This window comes from Somniosus microcephalus, chromosome 7, assembly GCF_052327205.1.
Source record: "Somniosus microcephalus isolate GS21.2 chromosome 7, FLI_Smic_1.0, whole genome shotgun sequence".
Lineage (NCBI taxonomy): Eukaryota > Metazoa > Chordata > Chondrichthyes > Squaliformes > Somniosidae > Somniosus > Somniosus microcephalus.
Genome location: NC_140993.1, coordinates 137853993 through 137881852, shown reverse-complemented (window position 1 = coordinate 137881852; position 27860 = coordinate 137853993). Strand labels below are relative to the sequence as shown.

The 27860-nt window shown below is 44.9% G+C and overlaps 1 pseudogene; it reads right to left on the bottom strand.

The window, feature by feature from the left end:
- Window positions 1–1863: 1863 nt before the first annotated feature.
- Window positions 1864–27416, bottom strand: LOC147114907 (uncharacterized; annotated as a pseudogene).
- Window positions 27417–27860: the final 444 nt, after the last annotated feature.

Genomic DNA, 27860 nt, shown 5'->3' with positions numbered 1-27860 from the left:
TACTCGGAGCTAAATGTAATTTTGAAGTACCAATGTGCGGAGTGTGCATTATGCAGGCTCCACTCTTTGGTATCAGGTACTGAGCGGCCTAACCAGCAGTCCTTAAAGGGACCACTGCAAGTCGCTCAGGAAAAGCTAAGTTTTTGTTTTTCTAAAGATTTCTGCGGGGCCAGGAGAAGCATGAATGTTCTTCCTGGCCCCTCAAAAAATCTTCTGGCCTGCTGCTGGCCCATTTACAACCCCCCCACCTACAATTGCCTCCCTTCCTCTGAGGATCAAATTTCCAGCTTGGCTTGGCGCCAGCATTTTTGCCCTACCCCAGTGATGAGCTGCCTATATGCGGCGGAACAGTTCTTGCAGCTCCCCAGCAGTGTTGAAATGTGGGCCGGCCCCCTCAAAAAATGATGCGTGCCTTGCGTCAAGGACATCGGGAGACAGAGTTTGAGAACAAATCAACCAGCGCTGGACTCATGCTTGCTATTGGCTTGTCTTAAGAGTGGCAGAACAAGAGGCAGAGGACATACATTGCCTGCCTACATTGGCTCAGTTGCAGGTTAGTGTGTGACATACGGGAATGACATGAAGAGCAAAAATAACTAAAAATACAGGCTGATAATTCTAAATCAAATTAAATCAAAATAACGGCAACACTCCTACTTAAGCAGCAGTGTGTGGGAGGAGGTGGGCTGCTTTTCAGCTAAATTATTTTAAGCAGATGGTGCTAAGGAAGAACTGATATAGTCTGATAGAACTGTATCCCAGCTGAAGTCAGCACCTTCAAGAGAGGAATGGAGAAAATTGAAATCACTCCAGTTGACTCAATCATGTGACTGTTTCATTGTGTTCAAGTTGCCCCCCCTCACCCCCATCCCCATCCACTCCACATTTATACATTGGTGGGAATTTGAATCTCCCCCCTCCACCAGCCACAATGGGCGGGAGAGGGTAGAGGGTGACTAAATTGCTAAAAATGTGAAACCTGACCCCAGGCCGCTGCGAATGCGTTTACTCCCAGTGTAACCGGGGCGGGTTTGTGGGTGTCTGTGTAGTCCACTCTGGAGAGGCGGGTCAGTGATTTTAATATTTAAACGAGGCTGCATTCCGGAGATTTTGGCAGCCATTTGAATTTAACGTCTGCGTTCCTACGATTTCTTCCCTCCCTGCAATCGGTCGACCCCTGCCAACCCCCACCCTCCCCCCGCAATCTCTCCCCTCCACCATGCGCGATTTCTCTCTCCTTTCTTCCCTCCCTCCTTGCTGCCACGGACCGAGACCTCCACCCACCGCCCCCATGATCCCTGATCGCCTCGATTATTGGGGCCCTTCTGCAGCAGGCTTTCCAGCCTGGTCAGCGGCCAGCCTTCAATTTGGCCGGCTGTGGGTGGGAAATGGAGTAAAAAAATTCTAATGCGGTCCTGTCGTTAAATTTGGCAGGACCTCTGCCTTTCTGGTATTTCCGGTTTTCCCAGCTGCTTAAATGTGCCCCCCTTCCTCCCCGTAAATATCAGGCCCATTATTTCTATACTGGATCCATTTCAATTGGAATATTACAAAAGCATACGCAGAAACCCAGCATACCAGAATTTCTGGTTCTTTACTTATCTGTGACCTAGTTATAAAAGGAATCTGCAGTCAGAGAGGTTACTGGGGCAGTTTTCGTGGTGATGACATTCATCTATGTGAGTGTATGGGATGTAACCAACCAACTAAAGGATCAATGGACTGCAACACCAGATCTTCGCCTTATTTTCACATCGCATGCATTTCCAATGGGACCAGGGAGGGCGCAAGAAACTCCTGCTAGAAACAGGTGGGAGCTTCATAATATTATAATGACATGGAAGTGACTTCATTGTGAAAGGTTCACGGTTGTTCCTGATCAACCACCTCTACCTCAGCTTCTTTTGTTCCATCTACAAAAACAGAAAGAGAAGAATTGTTACAAGCATGTCCGCCTGGAATTTCCACAGGGGCCCTCTGATCTCTCACCGTAACTTCAGTGGAAGCTCCAGAGAAACGGCAGAAGATTGGAGAATTCCTGTGTTAATTGTCCCCTTCCCTTTCATTTTGCCATCTCCCCTCCCTTTGCTATCCATTCTACCCCTCTCCTTGCTGTCTGTGTCCCTTCTCCTTTCCTCCCCTCCCCTTGTGATCCATTTCCCCTGCTCACTCCTACCTTAGTGCGATCGCTAATACTCTTAGTGCACTCGCAGTGCTACTGGCTGGGATTGCTGTTTCTGTATACTGTAGGTGGCAATCCTGGCCACTAGTGCAGGGAGTACAGTGAAGGGGCAGTGCCATGTGTCCGGTGTGTTAAATACTGGACTCAGAAGTAATGGGAGTGGGGGCTCAGGGAGGCCCAGCTGCACTAACTTTTGTCAGCAGACATGAACACACTGACCCGCTTTCAAAAACGCTGACAGTCAGCATGAAACCGAGACAGTTGGAACATATGTATCATTCACCTCCAGTACTGGTGTGGACTTACAATTCAACGCATGCTTCAGAGTCAATGAATGAATGACTCAGTGGGGTTGACAATATGCTCAACATACACTGCTGCTGGTGCTAGCACCGTGCCAGCACTTCACTTGCCTGAGCATAACTGAGCTTTACCACACTGCATAATGTGAAGTCCACTCACATGTTTATTTTTTTGGAACCCTGTACAAGCCATGCACAGCCCGACCTACACAGGGGTCCTGGACCAACGCTAAAATTGGCTCTTACAATTACCAGTTTTATTGGCCTGTATTTATATAGTCCTGAATATGCATTCATTCTGACATGAAACCAGTCCCCAGAGGGTTACAATAATAAGGGAATCCAAAGTCAATCATTCCAGCAGCAATTACAAGAGGGTTTACATTAATGTGTGTCAGTAACCTTTGTTGCATAATTTTACCAGCATGAGTTCTGCTCTGGATTAACAGTTGGTAATGTAAACCCTCCCCTCGGTATAAGAACTTGGAAGGAAAACTGTCATAAAAACCCCTGGCAGGGTCTTTGAGTGTTTTGCTGCTTTCATCACAGAGTCTGGTGCCTTTGTTCAAATGGCAAGACAGCAGAATTAGCATGTGGCCAGCTTTTTCTGTTGTCATGGTAGTGCAGATGCTAGTATTGTGATGGCTGCAATGATTGCCGTTGTTCCTTTGGTGTCCATTAGTCTCAGCGGGCAGAATTAAATTAGATGTAAATCTCATCATCCAGGCAATTTTTGTGCATCATTCCGAAAATGAAACCTGTGATGTGGCAGCAGTCTGAGTTAGGCAGCTGCCTTTATTATGATGATGATGCCTAGAATGAACTGTGTATTGGACTCACATTTGGTGCTACAGTACATGGAGGATATTGCTTTAGTTGAGGCTTGTTAATATTTTTTATTCATGTGTGAAAGGCCCATAACTCACACAAACACACACTGCAGATTAAAGCAAATTATGAGATCCAATCTCATTTATGAAATATATCCTGTAATGCAGTGCTGTGTTATGATTATTTTTGGTTTAGTTTACAGCTGTTAATTGGTTAAAAAAAAAATTAAGTGAATAGGAGGTTAATTAATATTTTAAGAAGTATAAACCTTGCTGAATGTTTCCATGTAGTTGTCAGTGTTGATGGTTCCCATAGTGATCAAGCCTCAGAATCTGCTCTCTGATTGCTTCTGATTATCTTTGTTTAGTCGCTAGAGCCATACTGGCAAGAATTTAACCATGCCTAATAGACTTTTAAAAAAAATATTGTATTTACTTTTTCCCCTTTCCTCTTCTACACACTATGTACTATTTTCTATTGGAGGCGATGGGCTGTTGACTTATTCCCAAGTCTTTACCGATGGCTTTTTGTAGCAGTGCATGTATGAGAACAGTCAATGTTGAGTATGAACTGGATCTCTCTCGTGGGGAACTGCTTCCTAAGACAGTTTGTCCTGACATCCTCCCAAGGTCATGGACTTGGTGTGTGGAGTCTCCAGCAGCCCTCTCGATCACTCCACTACCTCTGTGTTGTTAGCCTGTCTTGGATGAGCCGCAATTTCCTCCAGCAAAACATTGGGAAGACTGAAGCCATTGTCTTCTGCTCCCGTCACAAACTCCATATCCTTGCCACCAATCCCCTCTCCCTCCCGGTCACTTACTCAGGCTGAAACAGGCTGTTTGCAACCATGACATTCTATTTGATCATGAGCTGAGCAGATACCCTCCACATCAAAAAGACCGCCTACTTCCACCTCCATAACATCACCCGCCTCTACCCGTATCTCAGCTCATGTTCTGCTCAAACCCTCATTCATATCACCTCCAGACTGAACTGTTCTAATGCTCTCTTGGCTGGGCTCTCATTTTCCATCCACTGTAAACTTTAGCCCATCAAAAACTCTATTACCTGTATCCCATCTTGCACAAAGTCCTGCTTGCCCATAAATCCTGCCCTCGCTAACCTAGCTTAGCTCCTCAGACCACTAATGCTTTGAATTTAAAATGATCTTCCTTGTGTTTGAAACATTCATGGCCTTGCCATTGCCTATCTCTGTAACCTCCTTCAGCCTACAACCCCCCTGAACCCCCCATTCTTCTAATTCTGGCATCTTGTGTATTCCCCCTGCATTGTCTGTAGTGTCCGGGTATCAATAATACAAGGACTGCAGGAGAATAATAATAACAGGTATTTACTGAACAGAGGGTAAGCTTAAACTGAAAGTACAGGAGCCTGCTATGGCTTTATATACAGGTGTGGTCACTGCCGGTACTACAGTATAAAGTCAGTTCTCTCTTAAAGGTACATACACAACAATTCCTCCCCTTTTAGATAAACAGTACATAACATTCATTTAACAATTAAATAATAACTAATTACAATTACAATTTTCTCTGTACTATATACATCAACTGAAATAATCATTTATAAGTTCAGTCTTTGAGGAGGCTTCCTGATCCTGACTTGATAGCGCCTTTCTCGAGTATCCTGTTCTTGCGGCGGAGTCGATTCTGGCTCATTGTCATTGGTTGGTTCGTCAGCTTCCAATACCACTGATTCTGAGGTAGACGCAATCTGTACTTCGGGTTCATTACAAGGTGCACATGCTCGTGGTATGGGTTTGGCTTGTTCCTGTGACTCTAGAATCTGGTCAGCATGGCATCTCACGATGCTCTCTCCAACGTCCATTGTGTACATTAGTGGTCCCTGCTGTGTGCATATCATTCCTGGCTGCCATTTTTCTGTTCGGTAGTCGCGGGCCAAGGCTGGTTGCCCTATCTTGAAGCTCCTGGTTAGCTTCTCATTTATGTGCTGGAACTGCTTATCCTCAACATCTCGTCTTATGTTTGGTTTGAGCAAATCCAGGCGACATCTTAGCCTTTGGTTGAAGAACATTATGGCTGGAGCTTGGTTGGTGACTGCATGTGTCGCATTCCGGTAAGCAAATAAGAAATTATCCACCTTGTGTTGTAGTGGTATGTCGTCGTTATACATCGCCTTAATTGCCTTTTTAAAGGTCTGAACAACCCTCTCAGCCACTCCATTTGTGGCTGGATGATAGGGGGCAGATGTGTAATGTTTCACCCCATTATTCCTCAGAAACCTCCGGAAATCCTCGGACACAAACTGTGGCCCATTGTCAGAGCAAATCTGTTCTGGCAAGCCATTCCTGGCAAAGATGGTCCGTAGGACTGCAATAGTTTTCTCCGTGGTGGTGGAGGACATTTTGATGACCTCTGGCCATTTTGAATGGGCATCCACGGCGATTAGAAACATTGAGTCCATAAATGGACCAGCAAAATCAATGTGTACCCGTTGCCATGGAGATGAGGGCCACTCCCATGGGTGTAGCGGGGCCTGTGGTGGAGCGTTTTGGACCTTCTGGCATCCTGTGCATCTCTTGGTCGTATCCTCGATTTCTTTATCAATTCCCGGCCACCACACAAACGCCCTGGCTAGGCTCTTAATTTTTACCCCTCTCAGATGACCCTCATGAAGCTCATTGAGCACTCTATCTCTCAACTTGGGTGGAATTACCACTCGGGATCCACACATCAAGGTCCCCCGGCACACTGACAGCTGTTCTCTCCTTGGCGAGAATGCTGGCAACAGTGAGTCGCCATGTGCTGGCCATCCCTTCACCGTCAAATCATAGACCCGAGAGAGTGTTGGGTCATTTCGGGTTTCCTTCTCTATACTTGAGTTTGTAACAGGTAGACATTCGACTATGGTGAAATGGAATATCTCAACAGGGTCCACTGCAGGTGCTTCCTCCACCGTAGGCAACGGTAGGTGCGACAGCCCATCAGCGTTTCCATGCTGTTTCGTACCCTTGTACTCTATGTCATACTGATGTGCCCCTAGAAAAAGTGACCATCTTTGCAGCTGTTGCGCCGTCATCACCGGAACGCCCTTCTTTGGGTTAAAAATGGAGACCAGAGGCTGATGATCAGTCAGTAGGGTGAATTTCTGCCCATGCAGATAGTGATTGAACTTCTTCACCCCCCACACCAGGCTGAGGGGCTCCCTGTCAATCTGGGCGGAGTTATGCTCGGCTGAGGTTAACGAGCGCGACGCAAAGGCTATTGGCCTCTCTGAACCATCAAGGAATTTGAGTGACAGCACCGCTCCAATGCCGTAGGGAGACGCATCATATGCCAACCGAATCGGTAGTGTTGGATTGTAGTGGGCCAATACTTCTTTTGAAGTGATTAGGCATTTACATTTCTGAAAGGCACGCTTACACTCATCACTCCATTTCCATGTTACTCCAGTTTGCAGCAGGGCATTGAGTGGGTGCAGAATTGTAGATAAATTCGGCAAGAACTTATGGTAGTAGTTCACCAACCCGAAGAACGACCTCAGTTGCGACACATTTTCCGGTGCTGGAGCCTTGACTACTGCCTCAATCTTGTCTGGGGACTTATGCAACGCTTCCTCATTAATCATGTGGCCACAATACGAGATTTGTCTCCTGAAGAACTCGTATTTGGGGCGGTTGGCTTGTAGCCCATATTCTTGTAATCTAGTGAGCACCTGCTCCAGGTTGGCAACATGTTCACTGTCATTTTCGCCCGTTACCAGGATGTCGTCCAAATAACACTGAGTCCCCGGGATCCCTTGCAGGACTTGTTCCATCGCCCTCTGCCAAATAGCCGGGGCTGATGCTACCCCGAATACCAGTCGGTTTTACCTTTGTGAGTGTTTATCGTGAGGTATTTCCTAGATGCTTCTTCCACCTCCATTTGTAGATACGCTTGGGCCAGATCAATCTTCATAAAGCGTTTCCCTCCAGATAGTGAGGCGAAAATATCTTCTGTCCATGGAAGTGGCTATTGTACTGTGTGCAGGACTGGGTTCACAGTTACCTTGAAGTCCCCACAGATGCGAACCTTCTTCGGCTCCCCAGGCATGCTGCTCAATGATTTCTTCATTACAGGAACGATGGGTGTGGCACACTCACTCCAGTCCACCTTGGACAGCACACCTGAATGCTCCAGACTCTCCAGCTCTGCTTCAATGGCTGGGCGGATCGCGTACGGTACCGGTCTGGCCTTAAAAAATTTTGGGTTTGCATTATCTTCGATTTTTATCATTGCCGTTACTCCTTTTAGAATCCCAAGTCCTTGTTGGAACACCTCTTTCGCGTCAGTTAGAATTTTTGACAGTCGTCCAGGTGTGACGTCGTCATCCTTTTTGCCAGTCACAGTTAGCGCCTGAATGGAATGCCAATCCAATTGTATTTTTTGGATCCATTCACGTCCCAATAATGGTGGTCCTCCATCTTGTAGTATATATAGATACAGTTTCTGTGTTTCCTTGCCGTTGTATTTAACTGGCACCCTTATTTTTCCTCTGGGGTAGACTTTTTGCCCCGTGTATGTCTTCAATACAATGGACGTGTCCTTTAAGGGTACGTGTGGGAATAGCCGCTCATAGTCTCGTCGATTCATGACAGTTAGGGCTGATCCTGTGTCCAATTCCATCTTTACTTGGGACCCTGCTATCATGAGGGTGACCCAAATGGTTCGGTGATCCTGATTTGCGATCACGTTGTGTAACTTTAGACAACTTAGTCTCCTGCTCCCGGAGTCATTATCACTCTCCTGACCTTCTGAACTACTGTCTGTCATTTTTTTTACTTTCTTGTACTTTTCCTTAGTAGTTCTTTTAGTGTTGGTTTTCTTTCCCGACCTGCAGACTCTTGCTATGTGTCCCATTTTCCCACATTGCCTGCATACTTTGTCCTTAAACCAGCAGTCCTTCTGATCATGGGTTGTTCTGCCGCAGCGATAGCACTTTTCTGCTCCATGCGCCATTTCGTTAGCGTTGTATTCTTGTGGTTGCTGTTGTATTTCCGCAGCTCCCCGTGCTGCTGCTTCGTAGGATACTGCCACGCTGAAAGCCTGTTCTAGCGTCAGGTCCTTTTCCGAAAGTAGTCGTTTCTGGGTTCCTTCACTCTGGAGCCCGCAGACAAACTTATCCCTTAAGGTGTCTGCCAGTCCTGCTCTGAACTGGCAGTGCTTCGCTAACTTGCGTAGTTCCATAAGATAGTCAGCATTGCTCTCATCTTTGTTCTGGTTTCTTTTATGGAACTTGAATCTTTCTGCTATTAGCAGCGGTGTAGGGTTTAGGTGTTCCTGTAACATATTAACAATCTCTTCAAAACTTTTCTCCATTGGTTTAGCTGGGGTAATTAAATTCCGCAATAGGCCGTACGTTCTCGCGCCCATCAAATTTAATAATACCGACGCCTTCTTTCCATCGGCCACCTCATTTGCCTTGCAGTACACTTCAATTCTTTCCACATATGTGGTCCAGTCTTCTACCTCGTTGTCGAAAGCAGTGATACTGCCACTCTTCGGCATCTTGGGTGGTTTAAAATGGCGCCTCCCGTGCTTTTTCTTTTTCCCCAATGGATTAAAATGGTGCCTCCGCGCTTTTCCTTCTTCCCCAATGGAATAAAATGGCACCTCCCGCGCTTTTCCTTCTTCCCCTTGCTGCCACGCTGCTCCTAGCGTTCTACAGGGTAATGGCGGCGACCCGCGGCTTCGGCGCGTCTCACTTTTCCTTCCCCTCATTTTATTTTCTCTACGCTGCCCGGTTCTTGAGCACCGACCGCGCCCTGTGCGCTCCACCCTCTCTCTCTCTCTTTTCCTCCCGACAACGCTGCACGGCCCCTTTGCAGAGCCACTCGATCGAGCTCAAGCCCGCCGCAGTCCGGAAGGGTCAGCGCACTACCTGCTACCAGCACGATTTGCTGGAACACCTTGGCTGGGGAGCCAAGCCCAGCTCTCCACAGCCTCCCCTGCAATTCTCCGAACTCCGATGGATCCCTGGGCGGTTGCCCGCGGTCGACGCCCGTTGCTCTGACTTCGACCTCCAAGAAGCTTCTTTTCAGGGAAAGATCCCTGTGAGGTGATGCAGTACTGCAGGTGAGTTCGAACCTGCTCGTCACCAGTGTAGTGTCCGCGTATCAATAATACACGGACTGCAGGAGAACAATAATAACAGGTATTTACTGAACAGAGGGTAAGCTTAAACTGAAAGTACAGAAGCCTGCTATGGCTTTATATACAGGTGTGGTCACTGCCGGTACTACAGTATAAAATCAGTTCTCTCTTAAAGGTACATACACAACATTGTCCACACCATTGGCAGCCATATCTTCAGCCATTTAGGCCCTGCACTCTGGAATTCAGTCCCTAAACCATCTGCCACTCCATCTCCTTCTTCTCCTTTTACACCCTCCTTAAAACCCACATGTTTGATCCAGCTTTCCTTACCCATTCTAATATCTCTTTTGGCTTGGTGTCCATTTTTTAATTACAACAACAACTTACATTTATATAGCACCTTCAATGTAGTAAAATATCCCAACGTGCTTCAAAGGAGTGTTATCAATAAAAAAATTGACACCAAGCCATAGAAGGAGATATCAGGACAAATGACCTAAAATTTAGTCAAAGAGTGTTGTGTTATACTTAGAGGGAAAGAATGAAAGAAATGTTGATGGAGAAACACATGAATTAGAGTATCTACACAAGTACACTACTGCAGTTATAAAGGAAACAGAAGTGAAAAGGAGCTGTTCAAGAAGGTGGATTATATAAGATTTGTAGATGGATATATAATTACATTTGTAAAATGTTTTACATTTTCCAGTAGGTTGATGTTTAATTAAACAATTTTTATCCATTATACACTACTTAGGCATTCATTTTCCAAAGTCTTTATAAACTATCATTCAATCATTTGAAAAAAAATCATCTTAGTAAGCACATTCCAGAATTACTGACAATGCAATTTACAGCAGAGAGGATAGGGAAATTCATCTATTTGGCAACTCCCAGTGGTATTAATTAAATCAGCCGGGGCGAAGTTCGTCACAATTTGGCATTAGATAGTTATTTCCAGGGTCAAGAATGATCGATCATCCCTTTTTCATGAGACTATGGGTAAATAAGAAAAGACACAGCTAAACACAATGTCAGATCTGTACCTCACTGACAATAAGTGCATTAATAATAGTGGATTCTTAAAATGAAGTAGGCTTTTCTCTAATTGTCAATTTCAGGCAATGTCATCCATTCTGAATCAGTCAGTCAATAATCCTCTTGTATTTGCACTGTTTTAATGGTAGAGTTATCATTGACTTGAGCCCAGTAATTAAATAATAGAATTGAACAGAAGACATTGTACAGTGGGAAAAGTATTCAAGCGAATAGTATAGATGACAGCGGTCCCTACCAATGGGGTTTGTGGACAGCGAGGGAAGACCGTGTAAGGGAGTGGAGGGTTGCACACATTATCATGTGCTGGAATGTAAAAACAGAATAATACACACGGTGGAATTGAAAGTCCGTCCTAAACTTTCCTCCCCTACAAATAAAACACAATCGCGGGAAGAACAACAAGAAACCCGGGTTGTCTGTCCCAAACACACCCCGGGATCGACAATGGGTTAGTGGTAATCCCAACTTGGATGATATTGTACCATGATGTGCATCACGAGGTGGTGCCGGTGATATTGAATCTGAGTGAGGTGGGAATACTGAACTGGTGCAAACCAGAAACAGCGCAGTTTTATGGGAGAATGGTGCAGGAATTAATAAAAGGATTTTGGGAAAGAGCCATTATATCGTAAGGGCTCGGGAGATTGTAATGGATTTAACAATAATTTTGGGAAAAATACTGAGATTACTGAAGGAAACAACGTCGGTTAAAGGGGACCATATCAGTATAAGACGGGGTCTGATAAATGATGCAGCCACTGTTTTTAATACCAGAACCTCCCTCATTAATAGTCTTGATTTGGCTGATTTGGATCAATCCATAAAGGCAGTTAGAAATCGTCTAAAGGAAATTCTGAATAAAATGAATGGTCTGGAACAAGAGGAATTGAAGGAGATCCAAATTATGACCATTCATTTGCAGGACGTGGTTAACTATTTAGAATCCCATGCTAAAAAGATAAACCAAATTTTGAAGGAGAATCTGAATGCCTCTAGTCAGGCTGCACGAAATGATGTTTGTTAGTGGAACAAGCCCATGAAAACCTGCAGAGCATTGCTGAGGGGAAACTTTCCTTGTGGGTGACTGATCGACACCTGAGGGCAATGTCCACTTATCAATTTACCATAACTATGTGTAAAGTCAGGGGGTTGGTACAGGTGTACCCGGTGAAACATGAATGCCATTTGCTGGAACAGAACGACATCACCTTATTAGGGATGGTATTGTATTATCCAATCCTGAACGAAAAGGTAACCCCAAATCCTCTATTCCACGTGGAGAATATAGGAATACGTCAGGGAGACCACTTAGTAAGGTATGACGAACCCCCGCAGTATGTGACCCAGGTGGATGGGACCACATGGGTGGCCTCAGATCTTACCGGGTGCACTCAAACTCGGGACACATTCATCTGCCCTTATGACGTAGTAGAACACGCAGCCCCTGCATGCGGATTTGATTGGGATGGGATAGAATAGAACTGCACCATGAAAGTGGTTGCATGACAGCTTTTCCCCGGACAATCTGCGTACCAAGGGAAAGGTGAGTATTGTGTCACCACCATGCACCAGGAATACCAATACGGTAACAACCTGACTTGTCCCATTGTGGCAGGAACTTTTTGCTTTACCCCAGGCCAACCTGTAAGACTTGGGGCGCAGGTTTTATTAAGCATTTATTCGCATAGGCAATTAGATATCGCTGTAGAAGTTAAATTAAAAGAGCAATTACACCAGTATGTAACTCAATTCGGCTATGACATTCCACCTCTGCCAGAACACCTGGTAGAGTTAATGTAACTTGTTAGTAAGTCCCAAAGGTACTTTTATACCCTGGCCCAGGAAAACAGGAACCTACGTGAAAAAATATCTAAGATTGGGGATGATTCGTCTTGGTGGGATATCGGTATGAATATCGAGGTACATCCCTGGATGTTTTAGTCGTTGTTCAGTTGGTGATTGTGTTATACTTATTAATAATAACTTGTCGAGTCAACAGACGCTGCAAGCATTGGTCAAGCTGTTACAGAAGACCCAGAAAGAAGAAGACGATGACAACATATAAGTGTCTGACCTTAAATTCAGGTTCAGACACTTGAGGGTGGTTAATATGTAACACTGTCAGGGTAAACTTGATTGAATCTCCATTTGACTGAATCTAAAAGTGACCAAATTTTATCATCATGCTTCGCGAGGACAAAGACTGGTTGCTGTGAGAACTTTGCAAAATAAACTGTTTGACTTGTAAGCTGTAAAAGCTGCCAATTGTCTTTCAACAGATATGGAAAACAAGCTTATTGAAGTTCTGTGGGAACAGACTATTGACTGTGAAATCAGTGCAATAACAGAAACATCTTCAGTCTATGGAATGTACATAGCCTTGAAGGCCCACAGTTGCCTAACGGACTAGTGATAAAAGGGTCTGGGAAACAACTGCCAACCATTATGCCGTATAGTTAGGGACACGTATGCAGTGGGAGGGTTGCCAAATTTTGGGGTATAAAAGGTACTGTTTCAAAACATTCGGCGCTGCAGACAGGGCTATAGTCAATGGCGACCTGGTCAGTTGCCAGTTAAAGTTAGTCACACGTCTATCATCGCTGAATTGACCTCTCATCTGGTGAATAGTATGTATGTGGTTTTGCTTATAATCACCCGAGCTTAAAGTCAATGATTTTAGATGCTTGCTTGTGATAAGTACATGAATTGAGTACAGTTTGTATTCCGGTAATTACTTGTAACCTCTTGTTGATTTTTAAGTAAAAGAAGTTTCACAGATTCATTGGGTTTTGTGTTGCCTGTTCCACGAGTCTGAACTCTATAAACTGTCAGACAATCAGAATGTCTTACAATTGTTTTCAGGTTTTTATAAGTAGACTTTAGTGAAGCCAATAGAAATGACAGTGAAACTCTGTTGTCTTGTTTCTTCTCTAACCAAGAGGAAGGCATCAGTATTAAAGTTATTTCACACATCAGTTCAATCATTCAAGTTTTCATAACATCCAATGTTACTTTTGTTGACAAAACCAATATATTCTGAAATCATTGTTTTCTTCCTATATCCATTCTAAATGTATACGACTGATGAATGAGCAAGATTGTCCACAGTATCCAAAAGAATGAATGTTGAAAATCTGGAAAATAACTGAAACTAATATATCTTCAGAAAGCTGGAAAACATTGCATCCACACTGCCATGAATACATTGCAATTTCAGTGATTCATTGAGGTGAGAAGATTAAAACTTTGTCCATTTCCTGCATTTGTTTCCTGTTCTCAGGCTATGCAGACACATAAAGCTGAGGTTATAATGTAGAAAAGCAGAAGGGTTGCTGTAACTGGCTTATTGTAGCAGACACACATTAAATCCAGATGGTTTAACTGACCACCAGGAATTTGTTTTCTGACAGTCCTGGAATTAAACAGACCCAGTGAGAGCAAAAAGTAGCCCCGAGCACATTTTACTTTTGGCCATTGTCAACAGGATACGTGCTGAGACAATGATCTGATTCATCAGTGTAGAAGAAAATGTCAGTGTCTTTTTGCTTCCTACAAGTAAGCTTAACTGACTGATAATTACTTTGATTTTAATCTTGCATCTAAATTCTACTCAGGAAAATACTTATACGAGGTTCTGAGAGAAATTTCAGCTTTGATTTCTGAGATGTTTGACCTGTGGCAGATTAATCCTTCGAGATTGAATTAATTGGATAGTGTCCATGACCGAGCAAGTTGTATGGGCCTTTAAAAGAAAGCGTGCTCGATGAGCTGAATGACTTTTTCTCATTCTGTATGTTCTTATAGATCACATGCAAGTCTGGAAAATAGTTGGAGCAATATTGCATGAATATTTAATTTGCTTTTATCAAATTCCTCTGTACTTTTTTAATGGGGGGCATTACTGTTTATTTTAAATGGGATTAATACCTCTGTCAGTTTAATACAAGTGGGTTAAGCATTTGTATGATATCATCATTCGCAGGTTAAAGTGTTTTCAAGTACGTAGTACATTGATATAATGCAAAGATGAGCATGCAGGGTTTAAAAAGGTCTACGTATGAACAATTCTCTCCCAATAAGTATGGATTAGAAACTGAAGTCAAAGCTAAAAATGGTTCAAATGTTGCTATTTCAGACACGGACTTAAATCAGTGTGAACTATTTCTATTTCTAGAGCACCATACATGTGTGCAAAAGGCCGAAGGGCAAATATTTGCAGCATCAACAACGTACACTAATGTCTCTAAATAAAAATAATCTGAAAGTGCTCACAGCAGCAAACAAAACTGGATACCAAGCAATGGTGGGAGAAGGATTAGTGGGGGGTGACTGAAGCCATGATCAAAGAGATAGATTTTGAAAGGCTTTTGTAGAAGGGGAGAGAGGTAGCAAGGTGGAGGGGTTTAGGGAGAGCATTCCAGACTGTTGGTCTGATGGCTGAGGGTTTTGTGACCAAAAGTGGAGCAGAGGTGGAGGGTGCAAAAGTGGCTGGAATAGAGGTAGGTACATGTAGGAGCATAGCGCTGAAGAAGGTTGTTGAGATGAGCGGAGGGGCAGGGGATTTGTAGACAAGGACAAGGATTTCCACATGCATTCCAGATAGGGAGCCAAGGTTGGGGAAAAGACAGAAGACGGGAATGGGTTTTAGTGTAAGATAAGATGCAGGCAGTGGAATTTTGAACGAGTTGTAGTTTGCAAAGAGCTGATCTCAGGAGGCCACAGGAATATGTTAGAGTAATTGGCCCCTATATTTAAGGGGAGGCAGAAGGGGTGGTTTGTTGGCCAGGAAACCCAGAAGTATGAGTTACCTGGAAGTCCAACCGAATTTAATGATAGGACCTGATGTAAATTTTTGGACTCCATTTCCCAGCTGGCAGCCAGCCAGATTGAGAGGCTGGCTGGCTGTCAGGTGGGAAGGCCTGTCGCACCAGGCTGCAGCTGGGGAGCGGAGTGGAGGGAGGGAGGGTTTGATCGCGGGGAGGGGTTTCTGATCTTGGGGTGTAGGAAACAGGTTAGCTTGAGGGCCGGGGAAAGCTCTCCTGCTCCTCCTGGCCCACAAGCAGTGCTGGAAAGGCACTTAACCGCTTGATCCAGCCGTTTTAGCTTCCCTTCAGCTGCATGTTTTCCCAAGCCCTGGGAAACCCGGCCCGCAGGAGTTAGATTTGAAACACAGCTAAAGTTTGAGCCACGCAGCCTCATTAAAATTTTAAAATTAGGGACCCATCTCTGGAGAGCAGGTTAGTTGCCCGCCCCCCCAACCTGCCTCCGTTAAAACCAGAAGTTGGCGCGTTGGAGACAGGTTGGGGTCTGGTTTCCCATTTTTGAATTTTAAACTGCAGCCCTGCCCCTCTCCTGCCTATCCTGGGGGATTAAAATTCCCCACCATTGAATCTGGAAGTAACAACTGTGTGGATAAGTGTTTCAGCAGCAGTAGGCATGAGGTAAAATTAGAAGTGGCCAATATTATAGAGTTTGAATTAGGCAGTGACAGTGGCTAGGGCGTGGCTCAGCTCAGCATCAAACAGAAAATTGAAATCAGGCACCTGTTATGAATTCAGATCTACCGAAAGTCAGTGGTGTCAGTTGCTCCCTTAAGTGGTCTGGTTGACTGCTTTTTTATGGAAGTTGGCTTCCATTGCCTTGTATCTGTTAGTGTGTTAACGGGACCCATGACTGTAACAGTGAAAGGGGGAAAAATTCGGTATCGCACCATTTGGGACGCGATTGTCGGCCGTGCGCAAAGTTTAGCGCCTCGCGCTAATAATCGCCTCTGACAGTAAACTTGGCTTTTATCGCCCCTGGAGGTGATTGGAGTGCTAAATCAGGTGCTACACAGCTCTCTTAAGGCGCAAAGGCCGAGGAGCGAGGCGCTAACTCAGAGTGCGGGCACAACATAGGTGATGTCAGTTAGCCATGGAACACAGACACATTGGCGCTGGACAGTTCTTAAAGGGGAGGGTCGATCTTGCTCTCCAGCCACACCCTGCTCATTGCAGCCTTGAATCTCGGCCTGGAGAGACCTGTGCCTAAATCTTGCAGCCAAGGACTATGGAGGGCGCCAGGGAGTGAGCACAGCGCTTCAGCGAGCGGGCCTTGGAGGCTCTGGTTGGCGCGGTGGAGCACAGATGATCAATACTGTACCCAGAGAGTGGCAGGAGGCCTTTGCCCCGCGATTACAGAAGAGTGTGGAGGGAGGTGGCACAGAGCGTCTCCTCCAGGAGCATGGTGACCAGGACCCACACACAATGTAGAAAAAAGTTCAACGACCTCACTCGGGTCGTCAGGGTGAGTGGCTTTTTTTCAATACCTCTCCATCCCTCAATCTCAAACTCACTCTATGGCCAGAGGGTCTTAAAACCCCAATGCCCAACACTCATCCAACACCTATGGTCCTCTCATGAAACACATGCACATTCCACACTTTGCATACAGTAAGGACTATTCACCTATGAGAGGCACATCAGGCAAGACCATGGCTGTATATTTACTCAGACGCTGTCCTTTTTCTTGCAGGCCAAACTATCTCATAATAGGAGACAGCAGCAACAGACGGGTGGAGGTCGGCCTCAGCTGCAACCCCTCAGTGATCTTGAGGAGCGCGTCCACAGGATTGTGGCAAGCCGGGTGATCGGTCCCGTCACCACTGGAGAGGCTGACCCCGTTCTGGACTATAGTAATCTGGGATGTTATGATTAAGGTTATCCACCAGGTGGTGCTGTAGCCAGTGCTGCCACTAGTTAAGGTCAGGGGGTTGCTTCCTGTCAAGGTCAGCAAAGGTGGAATGCCAGGATGCAGGATGCAGGCCTGTCTTTTTGTTTCTCAGTTGTTTAATAAAGTACTGGACTAATTCTAAGATATCGCCTCTTCGAGTTCCTTGTTTCAATACATGGATTTATCACATTTGGCGACGAGGTAAAAAGGACCCTGAATAAAGAAGAAAATCATGAGCTAAAGTTAGCTACCAGTTGGAAGAGAGCATGGCTGCCATGGTAGGAATGGTCTCCGCTTTTGATATTCGAGCACAAACATGTTGGGGGCAGTTCTTTCACACTGCATGGAAGATGGGACTGAAAGACCAATAGGGTTTATGTCCCGAACTCTAACACCAGCGGAAAAAAACTATTCCCAGTTAGACAAAGAGGGGTTAGCAGTAATGTCTGGGTTACAGAGGTTCCACAAGTACATATATGGCAGGAAGTTCACCATATGCACCGATCATAAACCTCTTATCTCTCTTTTCAATGAAATGAAAGCAGTTCCACAGATGGTGTCACCCCAGATCCAGAGGTGGGCTGTGACGTTGAGGGCATATGAGTATGTCATCGTCTACAAGGCGGGCAAGTACCATGGGAACGCAGATGCCTTGAGCCGTCTTCCACTGCCAGGCACACCTATCCATGCAGCTCCAGAGGACAGAGTTTTGATGTTGGAGGACACTGACACGGCACTTGTGACTGCAGAGCAAGTAAGAACATGGACAGGTAAAGATCCAGTACTTTCTAGAGTTCGAGAATATGTGGTGAGGGGATGGCCACAACATCTGGAAGGGACTGACTTCACACCCTACACTGTTAGGAAAACAGAGCTGAGTGTGCAGGATGCTTGCGTGTTGTGGGGAGCATGAGTGATTATTCCATGGCCAGCATGACAGTCTATCCTAGAGCAACTACATAGAAACATAGAAGATAGGAGCAGGAGTAGGCCATTCGGCCCTTCGAGCCTGCTCCGCCATTCAATGAGATCATGGCTGATCATTCAAATTCAGTACCCTGTCCCTGCCTTCTCCCCATATCCCTTGATCCCTTTAGCCTTAAGAAATATATCCAATTCTTTTTTGAATATATTTAATGAACTGACCTCCACCGCCCTCTGTGGCAGAGAATTCCACAGGTTCACCACTCTCTGGGTGAAGAAATTCCTCCTCATTTCAGTCCTAAATGGCTTACCCCTTATCCTTAGACTATGACCCCTGGTTCTGGACTCCACGGCCATCATAAACACCCTTCCTGCATCTAGTCTGTCCAGGCCTGACAGAATTTTATAAGTTTCGATGAGATCCCCTCTCAATCTTCTAAACTCCAGTGAGTATAAGCCCAATCGACACAATCTCTCCTCATACGTCATTCCTGCCATCCCAGGTATCAGCCTGGTGAATCTTCGCTGCACTCCTTCCATGGCAAGAACGTCCTTCCTCAGGTAAGGCGACCAAAACTGCACACAGTACTCAAGGTGCGGTCTCACCAAGGCCCTGTACAACTGTAGCAAGACATCCTTGTTCCTGTACTCGAACCCTCTTGCTACGAAGGCCAACATACCATTTGCCTTCTTAACCGCCTGCTGCACCTGCATGCTTACCTTCAGTGACACTTTGGCTGCTATTTGGAGTGTCATCCTGGGGTCTCGCATATGAAAGCCTTGGCTAGGAGTTACTTGTGGTGGCCAAAGCTAGATGAGGAGATAGAAAATCTAGTCAAGACATGCAGCACTTGTCAGGTACACAGGAAGGCACCAGCAGCGGCTCCTCTCCACCCCTGGAAGTGGCCGGATAAACCATGGAGAAGATTGCACTTAGATTATGCGGGTCCATTCATGGGGAAGATGTTCCTCATAATCATTGATGCACATTCCAAATGGATGGATGTTTATCCTGTAAATTCTGCTTCCTCCACTACTACTATAGACTGCCTACGTCGGAGCTTCAGTAATCAAGGGCTACCGGAGATGGTGGTAAGTAACAATGCCACTTGTTTTGTGAGTACAGAGACAAAAGAGTTCATGAGGAAAAAATGGCATAGTGCAGGTGACCTCGGCTCCATATCATCCGTCCTCAAATGGATTTGCGGAGAGAGCCGTACAAACATTTAAAGAGATGATGAAAAAAAGTGCAGAAGGGAGTTTAGCAGCCAAAGTGTCACGGGTTCTGTTCAGCTACAGACTAGCACCTCAATCCACCACAGGACTCTCTCCTGCTGAGATGTTATTAGGTCGTAGACTACGCTCCACTCTTGACCTTGTCCACCCAGACCTAAAAAGGAAAATGGAAAACAGACAAAACAAACAAAAAGAGAACTATGACAAAAGACCAAAGAGCTGAAGTTTTGGAGAAGGAGATGCGGTCCTTACCAGGAATTTCAGTTATGGACCAAAGTGGATTCCTGGCTTCATAGACTCAATGACAGGTCCAGTATCATACAAGGTCATGTTGGGAGATGGTAGGGAAGTACGCAGACATGTAGATCAGATACTTACCAGACAAGGGGAAATTGAAATTGAGGTTCCAGATGCAATGGCTGAGGACAGGGTTGCCCCCAGTTATTCAAGTGCATCTGTGGTGCCACCACCATGGACAGAGACAATTCCACAGGAACCTATTCATCACGAGGAAACCATTGTTGCAGAGTCAGATACTCTGAGCACTGCTCAGGAGCAGCTGGTGGCTGCACCACAAACAAGCAGGGACTTTACTGTTAGACGTTCACAAAGGCCTCGCAAGCCACCAGAGAGATTGATACTGACCTGTTAGATTCGTCAAGTATGGAACATAGTGAATGGAGACTTCTTATGTGACCCTTAGTAATGGTTGGTTGTTAAGAAATTCATACTGAAATCTTAAGGGGGGAGGAATATAGTAATCTGGGATGTTATGATTAAGGTTATCCACCAGGTGGTGCTGTAGCCAGTGCTGCCACTAGTTAAGGTCAGGGGGTCACTTCCTGTCAAGGTCAGCAAAGGTGGAATGCCAGGATGCAGGCCTGTCTTTTTGTTTCTCAGTTGTTTAATAAAGTACTGGACTAATTCTAAGATATCGCCTCTTCGAGTTCCTTGTTTCACTACATGGATTTATCACATGGACAGCAATGGTAAGGTGTAAGGGGTGGTGTGTGTGGTCAGCTTCACCTCTGATCCCTTGAGCGGTTCGAATCGCTCCCACTCCTTTGGTTCTAGGCTTTGGACTTATTTGGGGGTCGTAATGAAAGTGCAACAGACGCCTGAGTTGGTCAAAAGAATTTAGATCTTTATTTTGAGACAGGAAAATATACAATACAATAAAATCTTATACTCTAAAAAGGGTGGGGAACACTCGGAATATGTGAGGGGGAATTACAATGGACAAAAATCCCTTACCCTCCCAACCCCACTATCCTAACTAGGTTGAAATCCAGACGACCAGGAAATGCTCACCAAAACGACTCTCTTGACAGATTGTAGAGGATCGCGATTTCGGGGTTCTCCTTAGCTGTGGCGGTTGGGGCCTGCCATACCCTGGACGTGGTAGAAGACTGCACCTGCGTTGGGTCTTCAGTTTGGGTTTGTCCGCTGATGCGGTTAGCTGCGTAGTTGGATGTATCAGGTGAGTACCCAATTTTCTTTAGTTAGGTAAAGTTTTTAGGATCTTTTGCATCAAAATCTTACCCAGGGGTAAGTCAGACTAGCCTGTAGAGTGGATACAAGTTTTGATTTTTGAATTTTCGGTGGTTGGTTTCTTGTTGGTCGCAGTGGCCCAATATTACCTGGTTGGTGGTAACATTGGCAGTTGTTGGTTTCTTGAAGCCTTTGGTCACTGCGACTTTCATTTTTTTTTTCTTCAAGTCTCCAATTCTCCGACTAAGTACGGCAATGATATCTTTTTCTGAACCGTACTTTTCTCTTCTGTACTGAACTTACTTGATGATGAACGTACTGTGAATGCTGACGAACGAACATGCTGTTTCTGATAAACTGAACCGTTTCACTGAACAAACAGGCCTCAATTATACTGGTTCGAGGCCTGGCTTATCTGACCGCCAAATCTCTGGTTCCTTTGTTAAATTTGGCGGGCTCATTATTTTTAATATGTTTTAAAACTTCAACGAGCTTCGGGGATGGTCCATCTATTCTTAATTGGCCTTTAACTGGTTTCGGGATTGCCTTGAAACCAGTTTAAAAATGTAAAACATTTTGGAAATCTCTGACTGGTTTTGAACTGCTGTTTGATTGTTTCCTGCTGGGCCATGTTCTTTCTTTTGTTTTGTTGTGGGCATGTACTGTTTTATTCATGTACTTTGTGGCTCTGGGAGTTTCAGCGGGAGCAGGTTCTATTGTTTCTATCTAAAAGTTGGGGTGGCCCAGAACATTCCCAGACACCCCAATACTCAAACCGTCTGTTTCAGGGGGGCCCATCCCCGCTTCCCTTTTTGTCACAGTTTTTCCACAGGTCTGAACATGCCTTTTAAACCAGCCAAATCTTCCTGGAGTTTTGATTTTTAAATCCCTTTGGCCCAATATTTCCTTGAAACAGTCCAATATCTCTCCTTTCTTATCTTGGGGGAAATTGTGTAATTTTGTGAGCCTTACACCACCCCCCCCCCCCATGATACTTTATTACTATAGTATCATGCAGTTGTGAGCAAAATTTTCTGATCCTCGGGAGCCAACCTTCCCCTGTATTATCTAAACTAAAACCCAAAACAAAACACTCTCTCCTGTTCCCTTTAGGTGTAGTATTCAACAAAATACACAAGGTAAAAAAACTTTTATTACATTCACATCCAAGCACAGAGGGGGTCCAACACCCCTGCACCATTTGGAAAAATCACACACACATAGGAAAAATAAATGACACACACACTCATCAAAACTTTATTTTTAATAACAGTCAAGGTTGTTTTTTTTTTCTTATACCTGGTCATAGACTTTATTTTTGTTTTTGTCCCATGCTCCCTCATGTTGAGAGCAGAGCATCTGGTCCCTTCCTTTGCACTTTTTACACACCAGGTAGAAAACTGTACCGAGCTGGCAAACTACTAAAATGTGTGAAGCCAGCCTAATCCAAGAAGGGACTTCTATATTTTCAAAAATATCCCACCAGGGTGTCTTATGTTCATTAATAAATAGACATTCTTATTATGAACACAGCTAGCTTTTGCTAGACACTTTATTGAGCCCATGTGGACTAGGTACAGTATCTGTAGAGGCATCCATCTTGACTGCTGCCTTGTGGGTAGCCTAGTGCCCCATGGGTAATGTAGTCTTAATATACATACAGCTGGGTAGTGTAGTCTTATATACATACAGCTATATACAGCTCTACGGCTCCACCTAGTGTCCACTATAGAATGACATGTTATTGATCATTACATCCCCCTTTCTTTGAGGTTTAACAAAATCAATATCAATCAACTTTCAAGAAAACAATAAAGATAATATCAGTAACACTTTTGTTAGTGCTCTATAAACATAAACATTTTCAAAACAGTCAACACATTTTCAAAGCTTTACATTATACTCAAAGATTAAGTCTATCAGGCTTTTTTACTTCACGTGTGGATCTTCTCAACACGGGTAAGTCTGATGTGTCTTCATGAGATTGTTCTGGCGGTGAATGACAAGATGCAGTTGCGGCATTGTCATCAATCTGCTCTTGTATAGTCTCTTGTGTTTTTAGGAGGGAACGGCGGTTCCTCCTGAGAATCTGTCCTTCCTCAGTTCTAACAGTGTATGACCATGGTCCTACTTCCTCAAGAACTGTAGCTTTCCTGTTCCATGCATCTGGATCCTCAATCCTGACAACATCATCCCTTGTCAATGGTTTGAGAGTTTTGGATGACTTGTCATAGTATGATTTCTGTTTCAGCTTTAACAGTTGAAGTCTCTGTCTCAGTTCCTCACTTTGCTGTTCTTTTGCACAGCAGGGTAGCGTGGTGCGCAACTTGCGATCCATTAGTAGTTCAGCAGATGAAGAACCACAGTCTAAAGGTGAGGCTCGGTAGCTCAGCAGGGCGAGATAAGGATCAGACTTGCTTTCCGTCGCTTTCTTCAGTAGCTGCTTGAGAACTTGAACACCTTTCTCTGCCTTACCATTTGACTGAGCATACAAAGGACTGGATGTGGTGTGCTGAAAGTCATAATGTGCTGCAAACTGTTGCCACCCTTTACAGTTGAAGCACGGACCATTGTCGCTAACGGCAATCCTGGGAATTCCATGTCTGCCGAAGATGGATTTCACATGCATTATGACACTGCTTGCTGTGGTGCTTGAGAGCAGCGCCATCTCAGGATAGTTAGAATAGTAGTCAATCACTATTAGATAGTCTTTACCATTTAAATGAAAAAGGTCCATACCAACCTTTTGCCATGGTGCTGTTGGTATGTCAGCTACTATCATTGGTTCCTTTGCTTGTTTGTTTTGGTGTTTCTGACATGTCTCACATTTGCCTATCATGTTCTCAATGTCCTTATTTATGCCAGGCCAATAAACAATGTCTCTTGCCCTCCTTTTGCATTTTTCAATTCCGAGGTGTCCCTCATGAATCCTTTTGAGCATGTCTTGACGTAGAGCCTGTGGAATGACTATTCTGTTCTGTTTTAGTAATAGTCCACTTGCGACACTCAATTCTGACCTTATGTGAAAATATTTTGGACAGGAACCTTTTGGCCAACCATGATGAATGTTCTCTATTACTGTTTGTAATACTGTATCTTTTACTGTTTCTTCTGCTATTTGCTTTGATATTGTGTCTGACACGGGCAGCGCAGCAGTGACCATACTCACATGAACATCCATGTCTTCTTCAGTAGAGCTGACATGATTCATTGTGGGTGCTCGGGATAGTGCATCTGCTAACACTATGTATTTGCCTAGTGTGTAGATCAGTTCAAAGTCATATCTTTGCAGCTTCATCATGAGTCGTTGAATCCTTGGAGACATCTCATTCAGGTTTTTTTTTAATGATGGCAACCAGAGGGCTGTGGTCTGTCTCAACTGTGAAGGTGGGCAGTCCATATATGTAGCCATGAAACTTTTCTAGTCCAACTACCAAGCCTAGACATTCCTTTTCAATCTGGGCGTATCGACACTCAGTATCAGTCATAGACCTGGAGGCATAGGCAACAGGTTTCCAATCTTCACCCTCTGCTTGTAGCAAGACCGCACCTAGGCCATCTTTTGATGCATCCGTTGACACTTTGATTCTTTTTGTTAGGTGAAAGAAGGTGAGTACAGGTGTGGTTGTCAGCACTATTTTGAGGTTTATCCACTCTTGTTCATGTCTTTCTGTCCATGCGAACTCATTTGTTTTATGTAGCAGGTCTCGCAGACAGGCTGTCTTGGCTGACAAGTTAGGAATGAACTTTCCAATGAAGTTTATCATCCCCATGATGCGTAGCACTCCTTTTTTGTCAGTGGGTCGGGGCATTTTGAGTATGGCGTTTACTTTTTCCATATCTGGCTCTATTCCTTTACCAGATAGATTATCTCCTAGGAAAGTGACTTCCTGGACGCCAAACTGACACTTGGCTTTGTTGAGCTTCAGTCAATTCTGGCGTATGCTCTGTAGCACTTTAGTCAGTCTCTCATTGTGTTCTTTCAGTGTGGAGCCCCAGATGATGATGTCATCAACATAGACTCGAACTCCTTCCAGACCTTCAATTATGTGTTCCATCGCTCTATGAAAGATTTCAGATGCAGATATTATCCCGAAAGGCATTCTGAGGAAACAATACCTGCCAAATAGTGTGTTGAAGGTACAGTATTTGGTGCTCTGTTCATCCAGTTTTAGTTGCCAAAATCCTTGTGAGGCATTGAGCTTTGTGAAGTATCTGGCACCTGACATTTCACTGGTGATTTCTTCTCGCTTGGGAATCTGGTAGTGTTCACGTTTTATGTTTGCATTTAAGTCCTTTGGATCCATGCATATTCTTAGATCATTGTTCTTTTCTTTACACATACCATGGAGTTAACCCAGTCTGTTGGCTCTTTGACTTTCCTGATGACTCCTAGTGTGGTCATTCTGTCCAGTTCATTCTTGAGCCGGTCACACAGGGGTGCTGGAACTCTTCGTGGAGCATGTACCACTGGCTGAGCATCCTCCTTTAGCTGGATCTTGTAAGTGAATGGTAGAACTCCAAATCCTTTGAACACATCCTGGAAATTATTCACTACAGAATCCACTGAGTCATCTGGTCTGCTTATGGCACAGTTTATCATGGATGCTTTGAGCTCAGAGAAATTACATGTCTGTGCCTTCAGTTTCAGATCAGTTATAAAGCTGTCAAAAGTCTCATTTTGCTGCTGCATCCGAGAACGGAAGATGTATCTTTCCTAGGTCTCATTCTTTTTGGGAGAGCAATGTGCATCAAATTTTTTTAGCACATCTTCTAATTTTTCTCTGTTCTCCTCTGGATTAAATACAAATGTATTAAATACCTCTATCGCCTGTGGGCCTGCAACCGTAAGCAGCAACGCTATCTTCCTTGCGTCTGGCTTCATACTGAATCCGATGGCTGCAATGTAGAGTTTGAATTGTTGTTTATGAGTCTGCCAATTGTAGTCGATATTTCCTGTGAGTTTCAAACGCTCTGGTGGCTTCAAATTCTCCATGTCGCTTTTCACAATTTTCAGCAGATCTTCACCACCCTGGTACCATCTTATGTTCATTAATAAATAGACATTCTTATTATGAACACAGCTAGCTTTTGCTAGACACTTTATTGAGCCCATGTGGACTAGGTACAGTATCTGTAGAGGTATCCATCTTGACTGCTGCCTTGTGGGTAGCCTAGTGCCTCATGGGTAATGTAGTCTTAATATACATACAGCTGGGTAGTGTAGTCTTATATACATACAGCTATATACAGCTCTACGGCTCCACCTGGTGTCCACTATAGAATGACATGTTATTGATCATTACAGGGTGGAACTACAATATCCAATATCTTGGCCCATATCTTGACTGTCTTCTGCTCTAATGTATAGAAATGTTTCTGTGAGATGACCACCGCTTTTAATAGGGCGGTAAGATGTTCTGGTAGAGGGGGAATCTCATAGCCAAAATGTGTTATATAATTTTGCAGGTTGGTGATGTTTTCCCTGACAGTGAGGTGAACAGTTGAGGGTTCAGGGATCTGTTCCTGGGCCACTTGAACTTCTGCCTCGGGTTTAAAACAAAAACTGCTGTCACTCATCGGACACCAGATGTACTGTCCATGCCGGTAGTGTGGTGCACTTGTGGTGACACAATATGTCCCACCCCCTATGAACGCTACCTGTGGGGAAACATGGTCTTGTGCCATTACCTCCATGGTACAGTTCACAGGTTGTGCGCCAGCAGTTTTAAACCCGCACTGTGGTCTCGAATAGGCATTCAAGTGCTGGGGACACAGTATTATGTGTGCTCCCCGGCTCCGGCACCCAGAGAGGTCTGTACCCATCATAGCGTGCTCCCACTTTATGACATAAGGTGGGACCTCTGCAAAGCAGACGTGTGCACCCCCTTGAATGATCCCAATGTTCTCCACCCTGTTTACCGGTGCGGGTCGGGCTGTCCCACCCATGACTGGCATCCTCACTACTATCCCCATGATAGTGTGATTGGAACGTCCACAATCCACTGGGACAGGGTAGGCTTCAGAGGCTAGGCGGAGCTGACACGGGCTCAGTGAATTACTAAATGGGTGGAGGGCTGCGAGGTGCTTGTTGCTAATCCAGGAGGGGACTAAACCTTGTTTTAAATCCTCCAGGTTGCTGCGGCCCTCGCCCAGCAACCATGCCCCGTATAGCACGCACACCTCATTCTGTGCAGCTTGATCCGAAGCATTCCTGTCCTCCCGTATAAGTGCATTTACTGTTTTGGCGTGTCTCTCCAGCTCAGCTATTACCTCCTTTAAATGGACCGTCATGGCCTGGTCCTCATGTAGCTCTGAGCCCACCACTGTGTTCTCCTCTGTTAGGAGTTTTCTTAACTGGGTCTTTAAACTGCTTATCTGGGTTTGCAGCTCTATGTCATCTAGGCTGTTTATTACTGAGGATCCTGTACTATAAGCTGTAAAATTATCATTCCAGGTTCCCCTTCTTTGTCTCCCCGCACCCATATTATGTTCAGGATGTAAACTATATAATTTTGCTTTTTCTACCCTGGCAAAGTCGAAGTCATAAAACTTTCAAAACATTTCCTTCAGCAGGGCTTGGTACAACTGTTCTGTCTCTTTAGGGCACCACTCAGGTAAGTGCACCTCGGTCAGGTTCAGGATCACTGAGTCCACTGCATAGTGCACCCCCTGGTACAGCAGCTTATCAGTTGGCACTAGGACTAATCCATTCCCTGGTCCCTTGGTGGTGGTAGGGCACCTCTGCACTATAGTCCGTGATGTCGTGGTCGTGGGCAGGGGCTTTTGGGGGCGGGTCACGAGTTCAGTGGCATTGACTGGAATCAGGGAGTGTGGGACCGCGCACATATGCAGACTAGAATCCCACTCCATCCCCTCCCCGGCATCTTGCCATTGCCGGTGGAAAATGATGGATATGCCTGTGGGGCAGACCTTCTCTGACCTCCACATACAAACATAAATCCCTTGATCTGGTTCCCACCACTTGTCCCAACACACACTCAATCC